Source organism: Macaca fascicularis, chromosome 1, assembly GCF_037993035.2.
Source record: "Macaca fascicularis isolate 582-1 chromosome 1, T2T-MFA8v1.1".
NCBI classification, from domain to species: Eukaryota; Metazoa; Chordata; class Mammalia; order Primates; family Cercopithecidae; genus Macaca; species Macaca fascicularis.
Window position 1 is genome coordinate 6,134,410 of NC_088375.1, and position 13,547 is coordinate 6,147,956.

The 13,547-nt window shown below is 41.2% G+C and overlaps 1 pseudogene across 1 annotated transcript; it reads right to left on the bottom strand.

Moving 5' to 3' along the window:
• Positions 1–11,605: 11,605 nt before the first annotated feature.
• LOC123572346 (uncharacterized) lies at positions 11,606–13,266 on the bottom strand (annotated as a pseudogene). Its single transcript, XR_006696874.2, has one exon. The product of XR_006696874.2 is annotated as an uncharacterized protein (transcript).
• Positions 13,267–13,547: the final 281 nt, after the last annotated feature.

Consider the following 13,547-nt stretch of genomic DNA (forward strand, 5'->3'; position numbering starts at 1 on the left):
CCTATCCACCTGCCTCAGCCTCCCAAAGTGCTGGGATTAGGTGTGAGCCACTGTGCCTGGCCTGCTCTTTCTCTTTTAATATCCATATTTCCTTTCTGATATATTAATAGTTTGTATATTTGCCCCACCCAAATCTGATGTTGCATTGTAATCCCTGGTATTGGAGATGGGGCCTGGTGGGAGGTGACTGAATCGTGGGGGTAGAATTCTCATGAATGGTTTAGCACCATCCCCTTGGTGCTATTCTCACCGTAGTGAGTTCTTGCAAAATCTGGTTAAAAGTGTGTGGCCCTTCCCCCCTTCCTCTTGCTCCTAGTTTCACCATGCACCATGTAAGCTCCCGTTTTGTCTGCCATGACTCTGGCTTCCAGAGGCCTCCCCAGAAGCCGATGCTGGAGCTGTATTTCCTGTGCAGCCTACAGAAGCATGAACCATTTAAACCTCTTTTCTTTATAAATTACCCAGTCTTAGGTATTTCTTTATAGCAATGCAAGAACAGCCTAACACATTTCTCAACTGCCTACCCTATAGACGTCAACTTCCCTCAGACACAAAAACAGCTTTTCAGAGATGACTTAACCAGCTCCCACAATTGCTTAAGGTTAAATACCTCTGTCAACCTAAATAACAGAGAGAAGCTCTCTAAAAGATACTTATTTGGGAATAAAGCACTGCAAAGGAAATATGCATGCAACAGTAAACTATGTTGGTATTCAGGGAGGTTAAAGGAAGACAAAGATTTTTACAGGAAAAAATAAGGAGGATTACATAATTGTTTTGAAATAATTATCCTGGGCTACAAAGAACAATAGCAAGGGTGATGCCAGTCCGAGAGTGTATAGGCAGTCACTAGGCAGATGTCCTTGCAGGAGTATTTTTAATGTAAGGTTGTGACAGCCTTTGTGCAAAGTTGTAGTTTTTATTGTTTTTGGTAGTCGTTTCTGTTAGCAGGCATGTAAGCATGAGAATCCTCTTCTTGTCCTTCCCTGACTCTATTTGTCAAGGTTATCTTAACATAAGCGACTCCATTTTGATTCTGACAACTTACCTCTAACAAAACCCTGTATATGTCTATTTCTATCTCTATGATCTCTGCCTCTACCATCTCTATCTCTGTTTTCATCTCATCTCTATATTTCTATCTTCTAAAAAATCTCATCTCTGTTTCTCTCGTCTATCTCTATCATTTGTATATCTCTAACACCGGTATCTATATCTCTATTTCTATCTTCTAAAAAATATCTTAATGCTTCTGCTTCTGGTTGACCTTGAGTGATACAGTTGCTATGGTCAAATGCCTCCCAACCAAGTAAGAAGAAAGGTTTTGAGGAGGTGAAGCAAATTCTGGAGTCTCTGGAGAAGAGGAAGGGGCTTCCTAGGTGGAGCAATGCTGACTCCACTGTCTTGAGCTTGTGCTGGACTTTCACTTCCTGGTTCACAGGCTGCTGGTAAGATTTGTCTCTCTCTCTCTTTTTTTTTTCTTTGAGACGAAGTCTCCCTCTATTGCCAGGCTGGAGTGCAGTGGCACAATCTTGGCTCACTGTAACCTCCACCTCCCAGGTTCAAGCAATTCTCCTGCCTCAGCCTCCCAAAAATCTGGGACTACAGGTACGCACCACCACACCCAGCTAATTTTTGTATTTTTAGTAGAGACGGGGTTTCACCATGTTGGCCAGGATGGTCTCCATCTCTTGACCTCGTGATCCACCCGCCTCGGATTCCCAAGAGATTTTTCTCTGTAACACTGTTTTAAGCAATTTGATTATGATGTGTACTAGTGTAGTTTTCTTGACATTTCTGGTGTTTGGTTTTTGGCGTTTTTGTTTTTGGTTTTTTACTTTCTTAGGTTTGTGAGTTGATGGTTTGCATCAAATTTGGAAAGATTTTGGTTATTTCTTCCAATGTTTATTTCATTACTCCTACTTACCTCTTAAAGATTCTAATTATACACATATCAGGCCCCTTAAAGTTGTCCTGATGCTGTGTTCAATTTTTTTTTTTTTTGAGATGGAGTCTCACTCTGTTGCCCGGGCTGGAGTGCAGTGGCCAGATCTCGGCTCACTGCAAGCTCCGCCTCCCAGGTTTACGCCATTCTCCTGCCTCAGCCTCCCGAGTAGCTGGGACTACAGGCGCCACCACCACGCCCGGCTAATTTTTTGTATTTTTTAGTAGAGATGGGGTTTCATTGTGTTAGCCAGGATGGTCTTGATCTCCTGACCTCGTGATTCTCCCATCTAGGCCTCCTGAAGTGCTGGGATTACAGGTTTGAGCCACCGTGCCCGGCCGCTGTGTTCATTTTTTTTTTTTGAGACGGAGTCTGGCTCTGTCGCCCGGGCTGGAGTGCAGTGGCCGGATCTCAGCTCACTGCAAGCTCCGCCTCCCGGGTTTACTCCATTCTCCTGCCTCAGCCTCCCGCGTAGCTGCGACTACAGGCACCCGCCACCTCGCCCGGCTAGTTTTTTGTATTTTTTTTAGTAGAGTCGGGGTTACACCGTGTTAGCCAGGATGGTCTCGATCTCCTGACCTCGTGATCCACCTGTCTCGGCCTCCCAAAGTGCTGGGATTACAGGCTTGAGCCACCGCTCCCGGCCTGTGTTCATTTTTTGTCATTTCCCCGCTGTGTTTCATTTTACATAGTTTCTACTGCTATGTCTTTAGGTTGACTAATCTTTCCTCTGCAATATCTAATCTGTCATTAATCCCTCTAGTGTATTTTTCATCTCAGATTTTGTACTTTCAATCTGGGTCTTCTTAAGACATATCTTTATAGCTTTCATGACTACTTAGCATGCTCCATCTTTCTTCTACCTTTTTGAACATAGGGAAATAGTTTTAATGACTGTTCTGACACGCTTTGCCTACCAATTCTATCATCTTTGCCATTTTGGGGTCTATTTCTATTGATTAATTTTTCTCCTCAAAAGTTGTACTTTCCTGCTACTTTGCATGTCTGGTAATTTTTGATTGGATGCTAAACATTTTGAATTGTTACCTTTTTAAGCACTGAATATTTTTGTGTTTCTATGAAATTTTTGGGCTTTGTTCTTGGATACAGTTAATTAGAAACATTGATTCTTGTGAGGCTTGCTTTCACTAGGGGGCATCAGAGCAGTCTTTAGGGCTAATTTTATCCCTCTATTGAGGCAAAACTTTCCTACCGATATACCCAATGTTCCATGAATTATGAGATTTTTCTATTCTGGCTGGGGAAACACAAGTTCCAGCCCCATGTGAACTCCTTGGGTAGTTTTCTCACACAAATGTGCTCATTAGTATCAGTACTGTGCTAAACAATCAAGGGGGAATCCTCTGCAGATCTCCTCAATTTTTTCTCTGTTCATTTCTCTCTTCTTGGCACTCTGCCCTGTGAATTGTCACTGTCTTGGCATGCCGGACTCCCAGTTCTGTCTCTTGATGTCTGGGAGGCTGCTGGGCTCCACTGATATTGCCTTCTCTGGGTTGTACCCTGAGAATGCTCTCCGGGCAGTAAGTTGGGACGATTGTAGGACTCAACCTGTAGGAGCCCCTCTCAGGTATCATTCTCCTGTACTGGTTGAAGTCAAATATCTGAAAGACATTGTTTCATATACTTTGCCTGTTTTGTTGTTGTTTACTAAAGATAAATCTGGTCAATATTACTGTATCTTAGCTAGAAGTGGAAAGCTTAAATTAGTTTTTAGGTAAAAATTTTTTCTGCTAAATATGTGTAACCTAAGAGTATCCTGTAATTGCAAAACAGCTACTAAGAAAACAAAACAAAATACACAAAAGCCCTGTTATCACATTCAATTACTTCTACATATAAGTGGTAACCTTTTAATACTTTTACAACTAAAACAAAACACCAAAATCAATTATATGCTGAGAAAGATGTAAGATGGCTTTTAATGTCCATAGCCCCAACTTGAAATTTTTGTTATTATTATTTTCATTAATTATCGTGATTACAAGTCATTGTAAATATATAGGTCTAAAATATACTTATAAGATAACTGTCATAATCTATTATGTATAGAAATTGTCAAATTTTCTGTAAGAATACATTTTTAAAATGTGCTCCAATGCTTAAGAATAAGTTAAAAACAACAGTTTTAGACACTATTGTGGAAACTTTTCTTAGTGATTGCCACAACAGAATATATGTAGGCCAGTTTAGGTTCAATGAATGGGGTAAGAATAGTGATAGAAAGACCGGGCATGGTGGCTAACGCCTGGAATCCCAGTACTTTGGGAGGCCGAGGCAGGCAGATCATGAGGTCAGGAGATCGAGACCATCCTGGCCAACACGGTGAAACCCCATCTGTACTAAAAATACAAAAAATTAGCCAGGCATGGTGGCACACACCTGTAATCCTAGCTACTCAGGAGAGTGAGGCAGGAGAATTGCTTGAACCCTGGAGGTGGAGGTTGCAGTGAACCGAGATGGCGCCACTGTGCTCCAGCCTGGGTAACAGAGCCAGACTCTCTCAAAAAAAAAAAAAAAAAAAAAAAAAAAGTGATACAAAAAGGTTATCAACCACAAAGTAATGAATAGCATCAACTCCTAATGCTGACATAGGCTTATTTCTAAAGTAGTACTGTTAGGTTCAAGATTTTAATTTTATTGCATCACTTTTCTCCACACCAGCATTTCCCAAACTGTCTTTAAGAAGACGTCCAAAACACAAGTTTCAGGAGATGTTAACAGGCCCTCTGTGGCTAAAAGAGGTTCTGGGAATAAATAAGTTTGGAAGAAACATTGAAAAAGCCTGCATATGATGTCTTATGTTTAAATATGCATAATATGCATAATGCATATTAATATTAAAGGATCTGACAAGTCCTGCTTAATTTGGTTTAATCAAACGTTTTATTAAACTTAATATTTCCTGAGGGAAAAGTGCTATTTGCAAAATCAGTTGGGGAAACTCTGTCTAGATGTTTAAAATATGTATAATAATCATGTGTCATTGCAATGATTATTTCTAGAACCTTACCATGGGCTGGACCCTTAAAATATTAAATGCTCCTATTTTGTTATTGTTCTAATGCTGCATTGTATAATATGTAGCCACTGGCTCCATGGGGCTATTATTGAACTTTTAATTAATTAAAATTAAATAAAACTGAAAATTCAGTTCCTCAGACTAGCTACATTTTAAGTGCTCAATAGCCACATGTGGCAAGGTGCTAACCACATAGGACATGACTCTGGTTTTTTGAGTCTAAAAGTAAGTACTGTAGTAATGCAAATTATCATAAATTTCTAAAACAGTCAATGTAGACACTGCCACCCAGAGTTCTCAACCACCTTTGAAAACATCAATTTATTAATCTTCATAAAAGTGTTGTGAAGTAGAAAGTGTAATTCTTTCCAGGAGAGAGAAGCTCAGGTGCTTTTGTCTAAGGGAAATTTTAGTTGCTGGATATAATTTAATTGCTCCATTAGTCGTTTGTAGAACTTCCCTGTGGTTTTCTGGACGTGCCATAAGCAAAAGCAATGAATATAAAACAAAGCCCAAATTCTCACCATTTACCATAGGAAGTTGGGGAGCCACATGCTTTCCAGTTACCCTCACAGGTACAAGTAAGGATGGGCATGTGCCATTTGCTCCCAGCCTCTGGATGTAGCTGCAACCTCTAGTACTTCTCTCAGGAGGGGACGGGCACTCTCCTGGCCCTGTGTTTTAGGACCTGTCCATACACCTACCCCAAACATCTCTTCTAGCCAGCATAGCAAGGGTCAAAACTTTAACACCCATACTGTTTAGATGTGCAAAGGAAAACAGCTTCTTGATTTCTTTACACCTAATCCAATTAATCTTTTACAGGAATCCCTACCTGCAGGAGGGGGTGGGAACAGTAACTTTAAACTTGCTAATTACTGAACAAACTCTCTTCCTTTTTGGATGATCCTGTTAGGATAACATGGACTTTCAGATCTGCTCTCAGTCCCTCTCCCGGATGGTGTCTGGGTGTGTTTCTGGGACACCCGTGATGGTGGAGCTAGGAGGGAGGAGGCTGTGGAGCCTCTGGGAGTTGCCAGATTTAGCAAATAAAATACAGGACAACCAGTTAAATTTGAATTTTAGATAAACGCCAAATAATTTTTAGCATAAGCATGCAGCTAAACGAATATTGAAAAATTGTTTGCCTCTGGAAGGCCGAGGTGAGATGATCACTTCAGCCCAGAAGTTAGAGATTATAGTGAGGTGTGATTGCGCCACTGCACTCCAGCCTGCGTCGATAGAGCAAAACCTTGTCTCTAAAATAATAACAGTAATAATTGTTATTATTTGTGGTTTATCTGAAATTCAAACTTACCTGGCATCCGGTATTTTGTCGGGTGACCCACAGCACTTCCGCATCCCCTCATGGCAGACTTCCGGCTCGTCTGCTCACCATGTGGAAACCTGGAGGAGACCCCGGGAAGCTCTCTAGTCAGCTCCCTAGTCAGCTCCCCGCCAGAATCCTGCTCTTGCGCATTTGTGAGGCTGAATGTGAGGTTTCCAGAAGAGGCTAGTATCTTTCCACCCACGAGCAGGGAAACAGACTGGTTTTCTTGGATGCTTTTCTAGCTACCTCACCATTTCCTCAGCCCCATCGCCAGGTGAGGTTCAAATCTTAGGGACCTAAGGAAAGGAGACTGCTTATGTCTGACCTTGTTCTTTCTCTACTTCCGGGTTCCTTTTTGCACTCCACCGGGGGAAAAGAGTCAGGCTTACCTCCTCTATTCCATCTTCTCCTTCTTTCCAGTAACATGAGCATCATGCCATGGCTTAGTCTTTTTTTTTTTTCATGTGTTTTTAAAATTTAACTTAAAAGAACTTATATGGATACATAGCAGGTGTGTATATTTATGGGGTACATGAGTTATTTTGATACAGGCATACAATGCGATGCCTTAGGTTAAGGGCAGGCAGGGTACTTTCTGTGACAGGAAGAGATGATGACCCGGAAAGGCTAGATATCTCTTCTTATGGGACTATTTGAAACTGGGAACAACCAAAGATGAGAACACATTGATTTTAAAAGAGGATACAGGCCTGGCGTGGTGGCTTATACCTGTAATCCCAGCACTCTGGGAGGCCGAGGTGGGTGGATCACCTGAGGTCAGGAGTTTGAGACCAGCCTGGCCAACATGGTGAAACCCCATCTCTACTAAAAATACAAAAATTAGCCAGGCATGGTGGCGGGCGCCTGTGAGCCCAGCTACTCGGAAGGCTGAGGCAGAGAATTGCTTGAGCCTGGGAGGTGGAGGTTGCGGTGAGTCGAGACTGCACCACTGCATTCCAGCCTGGGTGACACAGCGAGACTCCATCTCAAAAAAAAAAAAAAAAAAAAGGATACAATCTGACTCTCATACAAATATAAAATGGACCCACATGAAAGATTTCATGTAACTTGTTAATGAGGGAACCAGAAAATTGTTACAAATTGTTCAAAGGAGAATCCAAACAGCAGACGCAATTATAGTCTATTATTAAGCATGCTGAATGTATTTACATTAAAGCACATAAAAAAAACAAACAAAAAAAAACCTGTCTTCTTCCATTTGAGGGAGGGAAGCCAATTGAACTTCCTTGGGACAGAATTTATCTTTGTATGGCAGAAATTATTTGATTACTAATATGTTTCTACAGGTAACTTCTGTTTCCACAGGGTTGTACAATAGTCTGGTCAATCACAATGAAAGGCAGGAATAACCCAGATGGATGAGATGGTTAGGATGCCTACTAAATTTCAAAGTCTTTCTCGATTTTTTTCTTACAATTTAACACATTAAGAGCACTACCCTATTATAGGTGTTTTTCCATCCTCTGGAGTCACTTATAGCCCCTAATTTGACTTTGACCGATTGATTTTTCTGCAGAGAGACACAAGATAAGAACCTTTCCTGGGCCTGAAGTGGTGAACATATCTTGAATTCTACAGTCAAATATATCTGAGTTTAAATCCTGGTCCCGCTTGTTCTAGCTGCATGACTTTGGGAAAGTTGCATGATTTTGGAGACTCAATTTCCTCATCTGTCAAATGGGTACTATGAAACCTAATCTAGGTGGATAAGAGGATTAAATGAGATGATGTACAGCAATTTCCCAGCACAGTACCTAGAATACAGTAGGTTATCAACAAAGTTTGTTGGACTGAACTGCTGACGAAGTTTGCTTCTGTGTCAAGGTTTCCTCGTTAGTGGTTCCTTGTTCCATTCTGTGGACTGATGAGCCCCAGCATGCCCTCTTGCAGTGGTTCTGGATGCCAGTTGACTGATGGATTCCTACTCCAATGCCAAAGACACAAAGGGATTAAGGAACTTAGACCGACAAAGTTAATCCTCTAATTTTGCAAGAGACTGAGACCCAGAGAATAAACAAGTTGCCTGGGTCACCCAGATGGCAAAAGGTAGCCTGGCACAGAGGAGAGGACAGTGAGTCTAGTCTTGGCTCTAGCATGTGCTTGTCTGACTTTGGGTTATATTAACAGTTACTATTTACTGGCTGACTGCTGCTTGCTAGGTGTTGGGCATATGCTATGGACTGAATGTGAACCCCCAAAATTCATGTGTTGATGCCATAATCTCCAATGTGATGGTATTTGGAGTCAGGGCCTTTGGGAGGTCATTAGGTCATGAGGGCTCTGCCTTCATGAATGGGATTGGTGCCCTTATAAGAAGAGACATGAGAGGCTGTCATTCTCTGCCATGCCATGACACAGCAGGAAGGCATCTGTCTGCAAAGCAGAAAGAGAGTCCTCACCAGAACCAGATCATACTAGCACCCTAATCTTGGATTTCTAGCCCCCAGAGCTGTGAAGTAAGTTTGAAGACTGCTTAACTCACCCTATGTATTTTGTTATGGTGGTCTAAGACAACTAAGAGAGCATATTATAATCATCTAATTTCAGTCTCACAATGCTATTATATCAATCTGGACTCACTCACATCTCTTTGGCTCATAAACGAAAGGTACCACACTGCCTTCCCCTAGATTTGTTGAAGAACTATGATTCTCCACTTAATGGATCTCTTTGTCTCCAGTTCCCTAGAGACTGTAGAAACCATTAAATACAAACTTTCTCTACTTCCTCTACCATTTCCTTCAAACCTATACATCCCCATCCTTCCTTTCATCCTTTATTTCCCATCGCCTGTACTTGGAGGAAGGGGTCCTCCTGGCCAAGATGAACCCCTCCACCCAGCTCTTGACTATCCGTCTTCTTTCTTCCTCCAAAACTCTTCACCATCATTGGTAGCCTCTCTCTTCCTGGTCTTTGAAACTTGTCCTTTCCACTACCTCCACGCCCTTAGCAAATAAACCTGGTTGGGTCTGTGCTACAAACATTATACTCTAGCATATATCTCATCTCTCTATTTTTCTTTCTGATTAAACTTATTGCAAAGTACTGTGGCTCTCCGTCCTTGATACCTCTCATATTCTCACTCCTCAACCCATTGCATTGCTTAATCTTAAAAACAAAACAGAACAAAACAAAAAAACTTCAGTTTCAATCTTGATTGAATGCATGGAGGTGTCTATTCATATGTAAATGCAAATGCAAATGAAAAATAAGTGGCTTATTTTTTTCCTGTTGAAAATAAGAAAAGGAACTTCTCTCCTTCCACGCCTCTCTCCTTCCTTTTCTTAGAGCATTTACTTCAGAAAACTTGTCATTATAAATTCTCCCTCCTGTCTTTGAAATGCATATAAACCCTTTGGAAAACTAGCTAGCCCTTTTTGTCAGCTTTATGTTCCAGGAGTAAGGTCTTTCTCAAAGACATGGAAACCATCTCTTTGGAATTTAAACATCAAGGAAGAAAGGAAATAGCACCCCTGTCTCCCAGGTTCTGTGGAAGTGTAGACGCCTAGCTTGGGTGATAGTGGGTGCCTTGTTCCAACTTTCAAAACTACCTCCTGTGACAAAGATATGAAACATTTATTTTCCTTTGTATAAAGCAAATTAACCAACATAGATAGTCACCCCAATTGCCAGGTTAATCAAGGATAAACTATGTGTGACAAATGGTGCTGTCAATTCGTCTTGCTTGAGGACTAGTTATTGTTTATTTTGAGAACATGTATGTAATAGGTTGTTTCTGCTTGGCTGTATAAAAGAGTGAGATTGGCCAGGCGTGGTGGCTCACGCCTGTAATCCCAGCACTTTGGGAGGCCGAGGCAGGCAGATCACGAGGTCAGGAGATCGAGACCATCCTGGCTAACACGGTGAAACCCCATCTCTACTAAAAATACAAAAAATTAGCCAGACGTGATGGTGGGCGCCTGTAGTCTCAGTTACTCAGGAGGCTGAGGCAGGAGAATGGCATGAACACGGGAGGCGGAGCTTGCAGTGAGCCAAGATCGCGGCACTGCACTCCAGCCTGGGCAGAGTGAGACTCCGTCTCAAAACAAACAAACAAACAACAACAACAAAAAAGGTGAGATTTCTTTCTGTCTTTGTGGATTGCCTATAGTGCACATCACATTCTGGTTTAATGCTTATTCAATAATGAACTGTTTTGTTTCTCTGCTTCCTTTGTGGAAAATTTTGGGGTTGAGAGATTCTGAATTTAATTACATTTCACCCACACATACTTGGGAGGGCTTGCCATAGATTACACTCCCATTTGGCTCTGTGACATCACTCTGCACTGTGTTTTGTCCTGGGTCTCTGGCATACCTTGGCCTCTTGCCCTAACTTACTTTCTTTGGCCCTCCCATTAAGCAATACGTCCTCCCAGTTTCCTGCTCGATTTCTAGTTCGTTTGTTTGTTCATTGTTTTCTTTTCTTTTCTCCTTTTCTTTTCTTTTCTTTTCTTTTCTTTTCTTTCTGTCTCTCTCTTTTCTCTGCTTCTCTCTCCTTCTCTCTCTCTCTCTTTCACCTTCTCTCTCTCTCTCATTCTCTCCTTCTTTCTCTCTCCCTCTCTCTTTCTCTCTTTCTTCAGAGTTTTGCTCTTTTTGCCCAAACTGCAGTGCAATGGCATGATCTCGGCTCGCTGCAACCTCTACCTCCCGGGTTCAAGCGATTCTCCTACCTCAGCCTCCCAAGTAGCTGGTATTACAGGCATGTGCAACCATGCCTGGATAATTTTTTGTATTTTTAGTAGAGATAGGGTTTCACCATGTTGGTCAGCTGGTCTCGAACTCCAGACCTTAGGTGATCCACCCACCTCAGCCTCCCAAAGTGCTGGGATTACAGGTGTGAGCCACCACACCTGGCCAAGTTCTAGTCTTTTCTTAATATGAAAAATTTCAGCCATGCTAAAGATTTCTACAACTGACTGCATGTGATGAGGGTTAATTTTTTTAAAAATCTTCAGTCCAGATTTCATTTCCAGATTTGAATTTTAATTGTCTATTGGACACCATCATAGAGCACCTTTTCCCATTGGCACCTAAAACTCACCATGACAGAATAGTGGAGTAGAAACAAATGATTTTGGTTTGGTATAAAAAAAATCTTTGTTCACATACTAGAGCTGAGTTTTAATTGTGATGATTAGCTCTGTGACCTTGGAAAAGTTATTTTTAACCTCTTCAAGCCTCACTTTTCCATCTGACAAATCAAAATAATAATAGTGTTAGTATCGTCATATGCATCCGTGTGAAGAGAGTCCACCAACAGGCTTTGTGTGAGCAACATTGCTGTTTATTTCATGTGGGTGCAGGCGGGCTGAGTCCGAAAAAGAAGTCAGTGAAGGGAGATAGGGGTGGGGCTGTTGTATAGGATTTGAGTGGGTAGTGGAAGATCTCAGTCAAAGGGGGTTCTCTGGCAGGTGGGGCAGTCGGGGGGGGGGGGTGGTGGTCACAAGGTGCTCAGCAGGGGAGCTTCTGAGCCAGGAGAAGGAATTTCACAAGGTAGTGTCATCAGTTAAGGCAGGAACCGGACATTTTCACTTCTTTTGTGATTCTTCAGTTACTTCAGGCCATCTGGATGTATATGTGCAGGCTTGGGCCCAGAGGCCTGAGAAGTATCAGTATTATAAGAAATAACTTATAGAAATAAAGAAAACAATTTGATTTACTCTAATATCAAGAAGAATGAAATTCTAGGAATAAATTTAACCAGCGAAGTGAAAGATCTGCACAGTGAAAACTAAAACAGTGATGAAAGAAATTGAAGAAGACACAAGTGAATGGAAAGATATTTCATGTTCATGGATTGGGAGAATTAATAGTGTTAAAGTGTCCATACTATCCAAAGCAATATAGATTCAACACAATCCCTGTCAAAATGTCAATGGCATTTTTCACAGAAATAGAAAAAGTTATTCTAAAATTCATATGAAACCACAAAAGACCTGAAATGGCCCAAACAAACAAACAAAATCTTTAGAGTGAAAAACAAAGTTATAGGCATTACACATTCTGATTTCAAATTATATTAATAAAGCTATAGTAATCAAAACACTGTGGCACTGGCATGAAAATACAGACATAAAGCAATGAAACAGAATAGAGAGCCCAGAAATAAACCCAAGCATATAAAAATCAACTAGTTTTTGACAAGGACGTCAAGAAAACACAATGGAGAAAGAATAATCTCTTCCATAAATGGTGGTGTGAAAATTGGACATCCACCACTGGGGAGACTGGACCCTCATCTTACATCATACACAAAAATAAACTCAAAAAGGATGAAAAATCTGAAACCATAAAATTTCTATAAGAAACATGAAGGGAAAGTTTCTTGATATTGATCTTGGCAATGATATTTTTGGATATCACACCAAAAGCTCAGGCAACAACAACAAGGATGAATAGGTGAGACTACATCAGACTACATCCAACTGAAAACTTTCTGCGCATTGGCTGGTTGTGGTAGTTCACATCTGTAATCCCAGCACTTTGGGAGGCCAAGATTGGAGGGTCACTTGAGGCCAGGAGATCAAGGATCACCCTGGGCAACATAATGAGATCTGTCACTACAAAATAAATAAATAATAAAAAATTAAATGAAATAATCAACAAAATGAAAAGACAGCCTACCGATTGGGAGAATATACATATATAAATTGGGACTGTCCTGAGCAGACTGAGATAAATGATTGCTTTACCTTTTTCTGAAAAAATTACTACCTGCCCTTGGGGCTGTGTTTTCGTCTTACCTAAGAGTTTGCCCATGGGTGCAACAGCATGCTGACACAAAGCAAGAAGGTTGTATAGTTCTGATCTTAAAGTGGAAAAAAATCATCTGTGGTGAGGAATGGAATTGGACTTGGTGCAGCTCTATCTTGACTGGGAGCCATAAAGGCAAAAATGTTGAAGACTAAACACCCCAGCCTTTGGGCATCTACAGTGGATTTTTGGGATTGAGTTGCCGGACCTTAGGATTGCAGGTTTGGAGGTACTTTGAATAAAATGGAAGTTCCTTTCATAAAAACTATTGAAGCAACAAAGGAGGAAGGCCTTGATAGAGTGAAATGTTTCATTGTATTTGCACTCTGAGGTGCAGAGATGTTTGGAGAAATCTGTTAGTGGCAGGATGGGAGGAATTTGTCTTGAGAGCTAGAAACTCTGAGGTCAGGTTTTATTGCGATGTACCTAGGTAGGAATTTTCTTAATGCACTCATC